Source organism: Tupaia chinensis, unplaced genomic scaffold (assembly GCF_000334495.1).
Source record: "Tupaia chinensis unplaced genomic scaffold, TupChi_1.0 Scaffold000131_1, whole genome shotgun sequence".
Lineage (NCBI taxonomy): Eukaryota > Metazoa > Chordata > Mammalia > Scandentia > Tupaiidae > Tupaia > Tupaia belangeri.
This window is the reverse complement of record NW_006159600.1, coordinates 198,562-209,689: the sequence shown is the minus strand read 5'-3', so window position 1 is coordinate 209,689 and position 11,128 is coordinate 198,562. Positions and strand designations below refer to the sequence as shown.

The 11,128-nt window shown below is 44.0% G+C and overlaps 1 pseudogene; it reads right to left on the bottom strand.

The window, feature by feature from the left end:
• LOC102478526 (zinc finger protein 160-like) overlaps window positions 1–10,488 on the bottom strand; it is a 15,101-nt pseudogene extending 4,613 nt beyond the window's left edge.
• Window positions 10,489–11,128: the final 640 nt, after the last annotated feature.

The window sequence follows — 11,128 nt, the reverse complement described above, 5'->3', positions numbered from 1 at the left end:
AAAGAGAGACCAGCCGTTAGCATAATGGCTATGTCGCTGGACTCCCATGTAGTCGACCACAGTTCGATTCCCAGACCTGGTGGCTTAAACTTGCGCTGGGTGCGTGTGCGTGTGTGCCCAAGATCCCGAGAGGAGAATGGAGGAGAAGGGATTGTGGTGTGGCCATCCCCCCTGGGGATGATTTCTCGCTTTTTGTCTGTTTCTGTCTGTCTGTATGGCGAACGCACATGCCCTATAGCAAAAACCTCTCCCCTCTCCCCCAAAAAAAAGAAAAAGTGTCATAAAAATTAACCAACAATGGGACCAGCAGTTAGCGTAATGGCTATGTTGCTGGACTTCCACGTAGTTGACCGCGGTTCGAGTGTAGGACCCGGTGGCTTAAACTCATGCCAGGTGCATGTGCGTGCGTGCCCAAGATCCCGAGAGGAGAATGGAGGAGAAGGGATTGAGGTATGGCCATCCCCCCGAGGGGTGATTTCTCACTTTCTGTCTATCTCTCTCTGTCTGTCTGGTGAGCGCACGCGCCCTCCAAAAAACCTCTCCAAAAAAATAAATGAATAAATAAAATAACCAACAATGACAAAAAATTAACCGACGATGGTACTGGCAGGTAGCATAGTGGTTAAGGTGCTGGACTCCCACATGGCCGACTGCACTTCAAGTCCCAGACCTGGTGGTTTGCTTTCTCACTTTCCGTCTCCCTCTCTCTCTCTCACTGGTCAAATTAAAATAAATAAAGATTTTAAAATTATTTTAAAAACATGGGAACAGCAGCTGATGTAATGGTTATGTCACTGGATTCCCATGTAGTTGACCACGGCTCGAGTCTCGGACCTGGCAGCTTAAACACACCAGGCGCATGTGCATGCATGCACAAGATCTGAGAGGAGAATGGACAATAAGGTATTGTGGTATGGCCGTCCCCCTGGGGGGTGATTTCTCGCTTTCTGTCTCTCTGTCTCTGTCTTTCTGGTGAGCCCACACACCCTATAGCAAAAACCTCTCAAAAAATTAATAAAAAAAACAATAATACCAGAGTGCTGCCAATGCCCAGGTGGAGGAGCTGAGGACAAGAGGATTATGACAGATTACGACCGCTGAGTTACCCACAAACAGATGTATTTCTAGTTTGCTTTTCAGTGGTCTCTTTGTCCTCATTTTAAAATGTGAAAGAAAAGTGGGTACCTGAGATAACTCATCACTGTCCAAAGGCTCCTTTCTTGCTTGTTGGGACCCGAATTGATCTCGGAGATGAACCTTCTACTACCGAGAAACTTGCCAAGAATAAACAGAAGCCATCACTCCAGAGACTGCTGTAAAGCTGGACTGTGACCTGAAGGTTGTCAAGTATGTGGAGTGTTCTGCACTCACACTGACAGGCCTAAAGAATGTACTTGATGAAGCAATACTGGCTGCCCTGGAGCCTCCAGAACCCAAGGAGAGTAGCAGGTGTGTGCTGCTATGAGCATCTCTCCAGAGCCCTTCTGCACAGCTGGTGTTGGCATCACACTAAAAGCAATGTTTAAATCAATCTAAAGATTAAAAATTAAAATTCGTTTTTGCAATAATGACAAATGCCCTGCATCTACCCACATGCACTCATGGGAGACAAGGTCCATAGGTATGACCCCCCTCCCCTTCTGATACTAGTTAATTTTGAGTAATTGTATATTGTCAGAAATTGACCAGTACTAATTTTTGTTTTGTTTAAAAGCAAGGTATGCTTGTGATGACTCTGCAACAGACTAATTTGAATTGTTGAAGCTGCTCTCTGGTTCCACTCTGAAGAGTTATCTGGGACATCTTAGTTTTTGTGGGTTTTTTTTATGTTTTTTTCCTTCCTATTTTTGGGGGGAATATGTGTGGGTTTTATTTATTTATTTATTTTTTAGAGGTTTTTGCTATAAGGCACGTGTGCTTGCCAGAAAGACAGAGACAGACAGAGAGACAGAAAACGAGAAATCATCCCCTAGGGGGGATGGCCACGCCGCAATCCCTTCTCCTCCATTCTCCTCTCGGGATCTTGGGCACGCAAGCACACGCACCCGGTGTGAGATTAAGCCAGTGGGTCCAGGACTCGAACTGCGGTTGACTACATGGGAGTCCAGCGACATAGCTATTATGCTAACTGCTTGTCCCTCATTTTCTTTTATACATTCAATCACATTATTATTTTTCTTACAAAATGGATATTTCTACAGGTGAACATTTCTCCCCAATACAGCTGATAAAACTACAAAATATCTTCAACAAATATCACATTTTTTTGTGCCATTAATGCTTTGCCTCCCTATTTTTCTTCTAAATGTCCCTACTTAGACCCTCCACTTTCACGCACACTATATCTGGTATTTACATTTATATACTGTGTTTCTATATCCTTTAGTCAATTAAGTTTCAGTCATAGAGTGTGGACACTTGGTATATATTAAGTGGGGACATACAATGCCTCTCCTTCATAGCCTGGCTTGCTTCACTCAGCAGTAAATTTTCCATATTGTGCTACTTCCTGTCAAAAGCCAGGGTTTTGTTGGTTTTTAGGGCTGAATAGTATTCCATTGTGTATATGTGCCACAGTTTTTCTATCCATTCATCTGTTTGTGGGTGGTAATCAAGACCTCTTATCTCCCTCAAGAAGAAGGACAAAAACAAGATATGAATTGATATATTAGGTTATCAGAAAAGGCATGATGCATTTTGCACAGACAAACATACAAAAAATATGTCAAGTTTTCTGACAATCCAAAGTTTTGAGGCGTGGAAGAGAATTCCAAAGTTTACCAAGGGAAATTTAAGACACTTGAGACAAGGAGAGTTGTAGTGGGAACACAGACCGATGAATTAGGCACCTGGCTGGTTTCAGTTGGGACCTGAGAGGAGTTCTCTGCTTTGGAGGACAATTAGTTAGAGATACGCAGCAGTCCCCATGTCCACTGTGGATACCTGGAATCCTAGACAGAGGAAATGCCCACAGTCCTCACACTCCATGAGCCCAGTGTAGACAACAACCTAGAGTCCATATAGGACTGCACCAGAGAACCCATGTTGCATCGCCCATTCCCTGAGATACAAGCTCATGGAGTCGAGTCCCATTGGCGTACAGAGCCACAACCTGGGTGCATCCTATCCTGGGGGTCCAGCAGTCTTGACATCTCCACATCCCCAAGGCTCCACTGTTATGCTAGTACTCCCATGCAAAGACAGCCCCACTGATATCCCAGCTGAACCCAGTGCCATAAATACTATGTGTAATCCCAGCCCATATGGCACCATGTACTCCAAGAAGCAGACTGCCAAGTTCACTATTGATTCTACTCTCAACCAGGCAAATCAAACTGTATGTCTCCTTGCAACTCAAGACCTTCTCTTCTCTGCTGACTCAACCATCTGAACTGGGAGGTTATCCATGCACTATGCCTCCCCATCCAGGGCCTGATGAGGTCAGCTCATGCCTCCCTACTTTCTGGTGCCAATTATCAAAGAGTCAGAACTCTCCACACCATTTGTGGTCAATCCAAGGGCCTCATCTTCCCTGCCTGTTCAACACAAAAGTGACCATAGCTGGTAACCCTGCACCAGCAGGTGGAGTTAACGTTCAACACCAATTCAACATAATACTACAAGTATTCCACGGGAAATAGGCATGGGAAAGAACTTTAGGCCATGCAAATGGGAAAACAGGAAGTCACGCTGTGTGTATAGACAATGAAATAATTTTGGGACCAGCAGGTGGCATGGTGGGTAAGGTGCTGGAATTCCCACATAGCTGGCCATGGTTTGAGTCCCGGACCTGGTGGCTTACTTTCTCACTCTCCCTCTCTCTTTCTCTGGCAAAACTCATATGAAAAATAATATTAACAATAATAACAAATAAATATTTATTTTTTATAATGACATAATATTAAAAAAAATAATAAAGATTTCACGGGGACCAGCAGGTGGCATGGTGGTTAGGGTGCTGGACACTCCCACATGGCCGACCGCAGTTTTAGTACCGGACCTGGTTGCTTGCTTTCTCACTTTTCCTCTCTCTCTCTGTGTATCTCTCTCTGATCAAATTAAAATAAATTAATGAATAAATAAAATTAAATAAATAATTATTTTTTTAAAAAAAGATTTCTTACTAAAGCTTATATAACTGGGGCCAGCAGGTGTCATGGTGGGTAAGGCTCTAGACTACCAGACATGGCACCTTGCTTTCTCACTTTCCCGCTCTCTTGGTGGGCGCACATGACCTATAGTGCATTAAAATAAAATAATAAAGTAAATTAACTCAATTAAAACAGAAAGTTCAAAGGAGTTCAATAAATTTGTAAGATACAAAAATCAAGAGATTAAGTTCTTTTTTTAATATATATATTTTTTCCTTTCAGTGGTTTTTGCCATGGGGAATGTGTGCTCTAGGAGAACCAGAGACAATGAGAGGAAAAGTTACAAATAGCTCTCGGGAGGATGACTACACTGCAATCATCTACACTCTATTCATCTCCTGGGAGCATGAAAACATGCTCAGCATGATTTTCTTCCTTTTCTTCATTGTCATTATTTTATGTTAAGTTTTTGAAAGTGACCAGAGAGAGGGAAAGTGAGAAAATAAGTTGCCAGGATCAGGACTCAAACAGTGGTAAGCATTGTGGCAGTCCAGCCACCTTAACCACCATGCCACCTGCTGGTCCCTGCCCTGCATGATTTTCAAGCTGCGTCCATGATTCGTACCTGTGGCCGGCCATGTGGGAGTCCAGCAATATGACCACTATGTCATCTGCTGACACCCATAAGTTTTTATTTACTAAAAGCAAATCAATTGAAAATAAAAATCAAAACCAAAACCATTTGCAATAGCAATAACAATCTATAAAAATACCTATAAAAATATTTCTATTTAAAGAATTATTTTGGGACCAACAGTGGCATAATGTCTATGTTGCTGGACTCCCATGTAGCTGACCATGGACCCAGTTGCTTAAATTCATGTTGGGCGCATCTGTGTGCATGCCCAAAATCCAGAGAGGAGAATGGAGAAGGGATAGCAGCATGGCCATCCCCTTGGGGGTGATTTCTTGCTTTCTGTCTCTCTGTCTGTCTTTGTCTTTCTGGTGAGCGCATGTGCCCTAAAGCAAAATCTTCTCCAAAATAAATAAATAAAATAAAAATGTATTATTTTATTTATTAATCATGATTACTTTAATTTCACTTTTTTTTTTAGTTTTTTTTTTTTTTTGGAGAGATTTTTGCTATAGGGCACGTGTACTCACCAGAGAGACAGAAAGCGAGAAATCACCCCCTAGGGGGGATGGCCATGCCGCAATCCTTCTCCTCCACTCTCCTCTTGGGATCTTGGGCATGCACGCACACGTGCCCAGCGTGAGTTTAAGCCACTGGGTCTGGGTCTCAAACAGTAGTCGACTACATGGGAGTTCAGCCACATAGCCATTACGCCAGCTGCTGGTCCCTAGTTTCACTATTTTTTTAAACTTGATCACAGAAAGACAAAGTGAGAAAGTAGCTACCAGCCACCGACATATGAAAAATTTTAATGGAAAAAAAAGGTGAAATGTGGAGGCCAGCTGGTGGCATGGTGGTTAAGGGAGCTAGACGCCCACATGGCCTAACATGGTTCGAGTCATGGACTTGGCAGTTTCATTTCTCACTTTCCATCTTTTTCCTTCTGCATCTATCTCACTCTGTCCCTCTCTGGTCAAATTATATAATAAATAAATAAAGTTAAATAAAATAATTCTTTTAAGAAAATCAACTTCAAATGGACGTTGATCTAGACAGAGTTCTTAGATAAGAACTCAAAAGTATAACAAAAGTAAAACTAGACAAGAGCAAGCCCATCATATGGCAGCTAGTCACTGGACTCTGATATGAACGACTGCAGTTTGTGCGGTTTGAGTCCTGGAGCTGGTGGCCTGCTTTCTCATTTTTCTTCTCTCTCTCTCTCTCTCACTGGTGAGCACACATTCCCTACAGCAAATTTAAAAATAAATAAAAATTAAATTAATTTTTTAGTAAAAGTTATTAACACAAAAATTAGATTGTTTCAAACTAACATGCTCTTACACAAGTTGAAGGAAATAACAGAAATAAGAGACAACATACAGAATAAGAATACTTGCAAAGTATGTATCAGACAGTGGTTAAAAAACAGAATACATAAAGGACTTAAAACTCAACAGCAAAAATAATAATTGAAAAAGAGCATAGAGGGGAACCAGCAGTTAGCGTAATGGCTATGTCGCTGGACTCCCATGCAGTCGACTGCGGTTCGAGTCCCGGACCCGGTGGCTTAAACTCACACCGGGCACGTGTGCGTGCATGCCCAAGATCCCGAGAGGAGAATGGAGGAGAAGGGACTGCGGCGTGACCATCCCCCCTGGGGGGTGATTTCTTGCTTTCTGTCTCTCTGTCTCTCTCTCTGCCTGGCGAGCGCATGCGCCCTATAGCAAAAACCTCTCCAAAAAAAAAAGAGCATAGAGAGATCAGCAGATGGCATAATGGTTACGTCGTTGGACTCGCATAGATGCAACTGTGGTTTGAGGCCTGGTCCATGTGGCTTAAAATTCATGCTGGACATGTGTGCATGTATGCCAAGAATCCCAAGAAGAGAATGAAGACAAAGAGATTACAGCATGGCCATCTCCTTTGGGGTATGATTTCTTACTTTCAAGTCTCTCTCTGCCTCTTCAAGAAGTGTACCAGCCCTATAGCCAAAATCTCTCTCTAAAAAAAAAGGAGCAAATTGTCAGTAGATGACGCAGTGGTTAGGTTGTACATTCTCACAGGGCTGGGGCAAGTAGATGTCATAGTGGTTATGTCACTGGACTCCTACACGGCCAAGTGTGGTCTGAGTCCAGGACACGGTGGCTTGAAACTCACACTAAGCGTGTGTACGTACAATGCGCAAGATACCAGAAAGAGAATGGAGAAAGGACTGCAGCATAGCCATCCCCCCGGAAAGTGACTTCTCATTTTCCCTCTCAATGTCTCTGTCTCTCTCTCTGGGGAGTACACACACCTTAAGACAAATACCTCTTTTAAAAAAAAAAATCAAACTAGGTGCATGTGTGTGCCCAATATCCCAAGAGGATAATGGGAGAGAGGTATGGCCAGCCTCCCTGGAGAGTGATTTCTCACTTTCCCTCTGTCTCTGGGGAAAGCTCACACCTTATGGCAAAGACCTTCAAGGAAAAAGGAAGAGATGATTGCTTAAGTAAAAATTTCTACTACATAAAAGTGAACAGCATGAATTAACATCGGCTTCAATAAATGATGTGAGACTGAAACTCACGAGCCATAATTCCAGGGACCTGTGACCCTATCTGCACATGAGCATCTAACACGGGCTCCTCCTATTGACCACCTTTGTAGCGCTGCTGAGTAATAGTCTCAGAAGACTGAACCCTGCTGCCCTGTTCCAAAGAGGAACAGGAGTGAAAAACTCAGAAATAAAGAAGGGTGAGGGCCCTTGGGAAATATGTCAGCATTTATCTGTCTTTGTTCCTGACACAGATCTCCTCCCTTGGGATTTCCTGGATAATGAGATGGTGCTTTCTTTTTCTTCTTCTTTAAAAAGTTATTTTATTTAACTTTATTTATTTATTTTAATTTGACCAGAGAAAGAAAAAGAGAGAGAAAGTAAAAAAAGTGGGGCGAGCAGATGGCGTAATGGCTACGTCGCTGGATTCCCACGTAGGCTATTGTGGATTGAGTCCTGGACCTGGTGGCTTAAACATATGCCGGGTGTGTGTGCATGCATGTCCTAGATCCCGAGAGGACAATGGAGGAGAAGGACTGCAGTGTGGCCATAGCCCTGGGGGGTGATTTCTTGCTTTCTCTCGCTGTCTTTCTCTCTCTTTCTAGATTGCAACTAATCATCAGAAACACAAGGTCAGGATTAGAAACACAGACTTTTTTTTTATTTTTTTGGAGAGGTTTATGCTATATGAGAAAGCAAGCACCAGGTCCAGAGATCCAGGAGTCAAACTATGGTAGGCCATGTGGGAGTCGAAGTCGAGCGCCCTTAACCAGGCCACCTGCCACCCCTGTGATTTCTTCTAATAAGATAACACTTGAGACTGGCAGGTGGCATGGAGGTTAGGGCTGCAGGATTCCCACATGACTGTCCTGGACCTGGCGGCTTGATTTCTCAATTTCTCACTCTCTCTTTTTCTGTCCCTCTCTGGTCAAGTAAAATAAATTCTTAAAAAAAAAAAAAAACAACACTTATAGATTCCTAGATTAGTACTGGTCACCAGAAACACAAGGTCAGGATTAGAAACAGAGCTTTCAGCTCCATCACCCAGGGAGTAACAAAAGGGCAGGATATTTTTTTCTTACTTTTTTTTTTTTTTGAGAAGTTTTTGCCACAGGGCACATGTGCTCGCCAGACAGAGAGACAGAAAGCGAGAAATCACCCCCCAGGGGGGATGGTCACACCATAATCCCTTCTCCAGTCTCCCACAAGGTCAGGATTAGAAACAGAGCTTTCAGCTCCATCACCCAGGGAGTAACAAAAGGGCAGGATATTTTTTTCTTACTTTTTTTTTTTTTTGAGAAGTTTTTGCCACAGGGCACATGTGCTCGCCAGACAGAGAGACAGAAAGCGAGAAATCACCCCCCAGGGGGGATGGTCACACCATAATCCCTTCTCCAGTCTCCTCTCGGGATCTTGGGCACGCACGCACACGGGCACGCACACAGGCACGCATGCACACGCGCCCGGTGTGAGTTTTAAGCCACCGGGTACGGGACTCGAACCGCGGTTGACTACGTGGGAGTCCAGCAACATAGTCATTATGCTAACTGCTGGTCCCAAGGGCAGGATATTAAATTAATCCTCCATTATGTCTACTAATGAAGCCTCCCTAAAAATTCCTAGACAACAGGAGTCACGGGGATTCCAAATGCTGAACACACAACGGTGCCTGGACAGTGTTCTCCCAAAGGAGCCAAGGAAGCTCCACACCTGTTTTCTTTTCTTTTTGCATAAGAAATTATTGCTGGAGGGCATGTGCACTCACCATTGAGATGGAGACAAAAAGCGAGAAATCACCCCCCAAGGAAATGACCACACCGCAATCCTTTCAGAAATGGATCTGCTCTTAGGATCTTGGGCATGCACACACACATGCACCTGGAATGAGTTTTAAGCAACTGTGTCCAGGTCTCAAGCGGAGGTGTACTATGTGGGAATCCAGTGACGTAACCATCTGCTGGCCCGACTCTACACCCCTTCTGAGGCACCGTGCCCTAAGCATTGCTTCATTTGCTGGTCTTCCTGTATCCTTTGAAATATGTTTTATGACGAAGCAGGTGACCTGAGATAGGACATCCGAGTTCTGTGAACCACCCTGGGAAATTCCTGAAATCCAAGAACAGGGTTATGGGAACAAAGATACAGGGCAAAAACGTACTCGTGCGATTGCATCTACAGTACAGACACTCTTGAGAGATCAAGTTGTATTTACCTCTTTTTATTTTTACTTATTATTATATTTTCAGTTTGATCAGAGAGAGAGAGAGAGAGACGAGAAGTGAGAAAGGAAGTCTCCAAGTCCAAGACTAGACCCACGGTCTCCCATATTGGACTCCAGCACCTTTAACCACCACACCACCTGTAGGTCCCCTGAGAAATCAAGTTCTGACCTGCAGGATATGACTGCAACTCCAGGTAGAGAGTCAGAACCAATAGGAAACACAGGGGAGCCAGCTAGTGTCCATGAAATCTGACTTTTGACAGGGAGAAAACCACAGTTTTGTTTGTTTTTTTACTATAGCCAAACTATTCTGTGCTGGGTGGTGTGTGAGAGCAGAGGAGTGTTTTGCTTTTTCCATTGGCTAATAGACTTGGACAGGCCGACTGCTCTGTCTTCAGTGATGACTGAGTAGGTCCAGCCATCATGACACTGGGGGCCTGCATGCTGACTTCACAGAGAAAGGAGCATCTGCTGGAATCAAAAGCAGAAACTCTTACATAGCCCTCCCCAATGCTGGGAGCCACGGAAGCAGAGTTCACGTAAGCCAGGAGACAGTGCTGCCTACCACGATTAGGTACTTCTTCTGGGAGCTAGCAGGTGGAGGGGTGGTTAAGGCAATGGACTCCCACATGACTGATCAGGGTTCAAATTTCAGACTTGGCAGTTTTTTCTCTCTCTCCTCTCTCCCTCCTGGTGGTTAGATGTAAGCATTTCTTTTCACACAGAATTCAGCCACTTGTAGAGTTCCCGAACACTATTTACTGATGTGGCTTCTGATCTGCTTATCTCATCTCTTACCTGTGACCAGCCCTTGGGTCCACTCCCGTCCACCGGGTACCTCCGGTCGCTGCACACGGCTCTCTGCAGTCCAGGGCTCCTCCCCTTGTTCCAGCATGGAGATAACGGTCACATCGGGAGGAGAGGTTCCTGCTTAGAAGAGGGAAGGAGCATGACACGCGAGCCTTTCCAGAACCGCAGCCCGATGTTTACGTGGGAAAAGGACGTGATACGTGGTTCTATAAAGATATTTTACAAATACATACATCGAATGCTTCCTTTCAATGCTGAGAGAGTCAGGTAAAGTGCAGACATCACGTTGTCTGTGAGGAAACTGAATCAAATCTCGAAGGTAAAAATGGATGTGGACATTCTAGAAATCACCACAAAGGCACAAGAAACTTGAGAAACCAAGAAAAGGCTTCTCCCTCAAGGAAAAGAACAACTCCTCTTCATCCAAAGACAGTACAATGGAACTCGTGGAAACATCTCAGAAAGAATTTAGAATATTCATAGTGACAGAGTTAACAGAGATATAAGAGAAGCAAGAAAAGAGAGAAAATGAACGCCAGAAGAGGCAGGAGAATAAAGTAGAGGAGTTCCAGGAGGTGAGGAGGTTTTTGCACAATCTGAAAGAGGAAATATATATCATAAAGAAGAATCAAATGGAACTGTTAGAGATGAAGACTATAATACAGGAAATCAAAACCTCCCTTTAGGGACCAGCAGTTACTATAATGGCTGTGTCGCCAAACTCCCATGTAGCTGACAGCAGTTTGAGTCCTAGACCCGGTGGCTTAAACTCATGATGGGAGCATGTGCATGCGTGCCCAAGATCCCGAGAGGAGAATGGAGGAGAAGGGATTGCG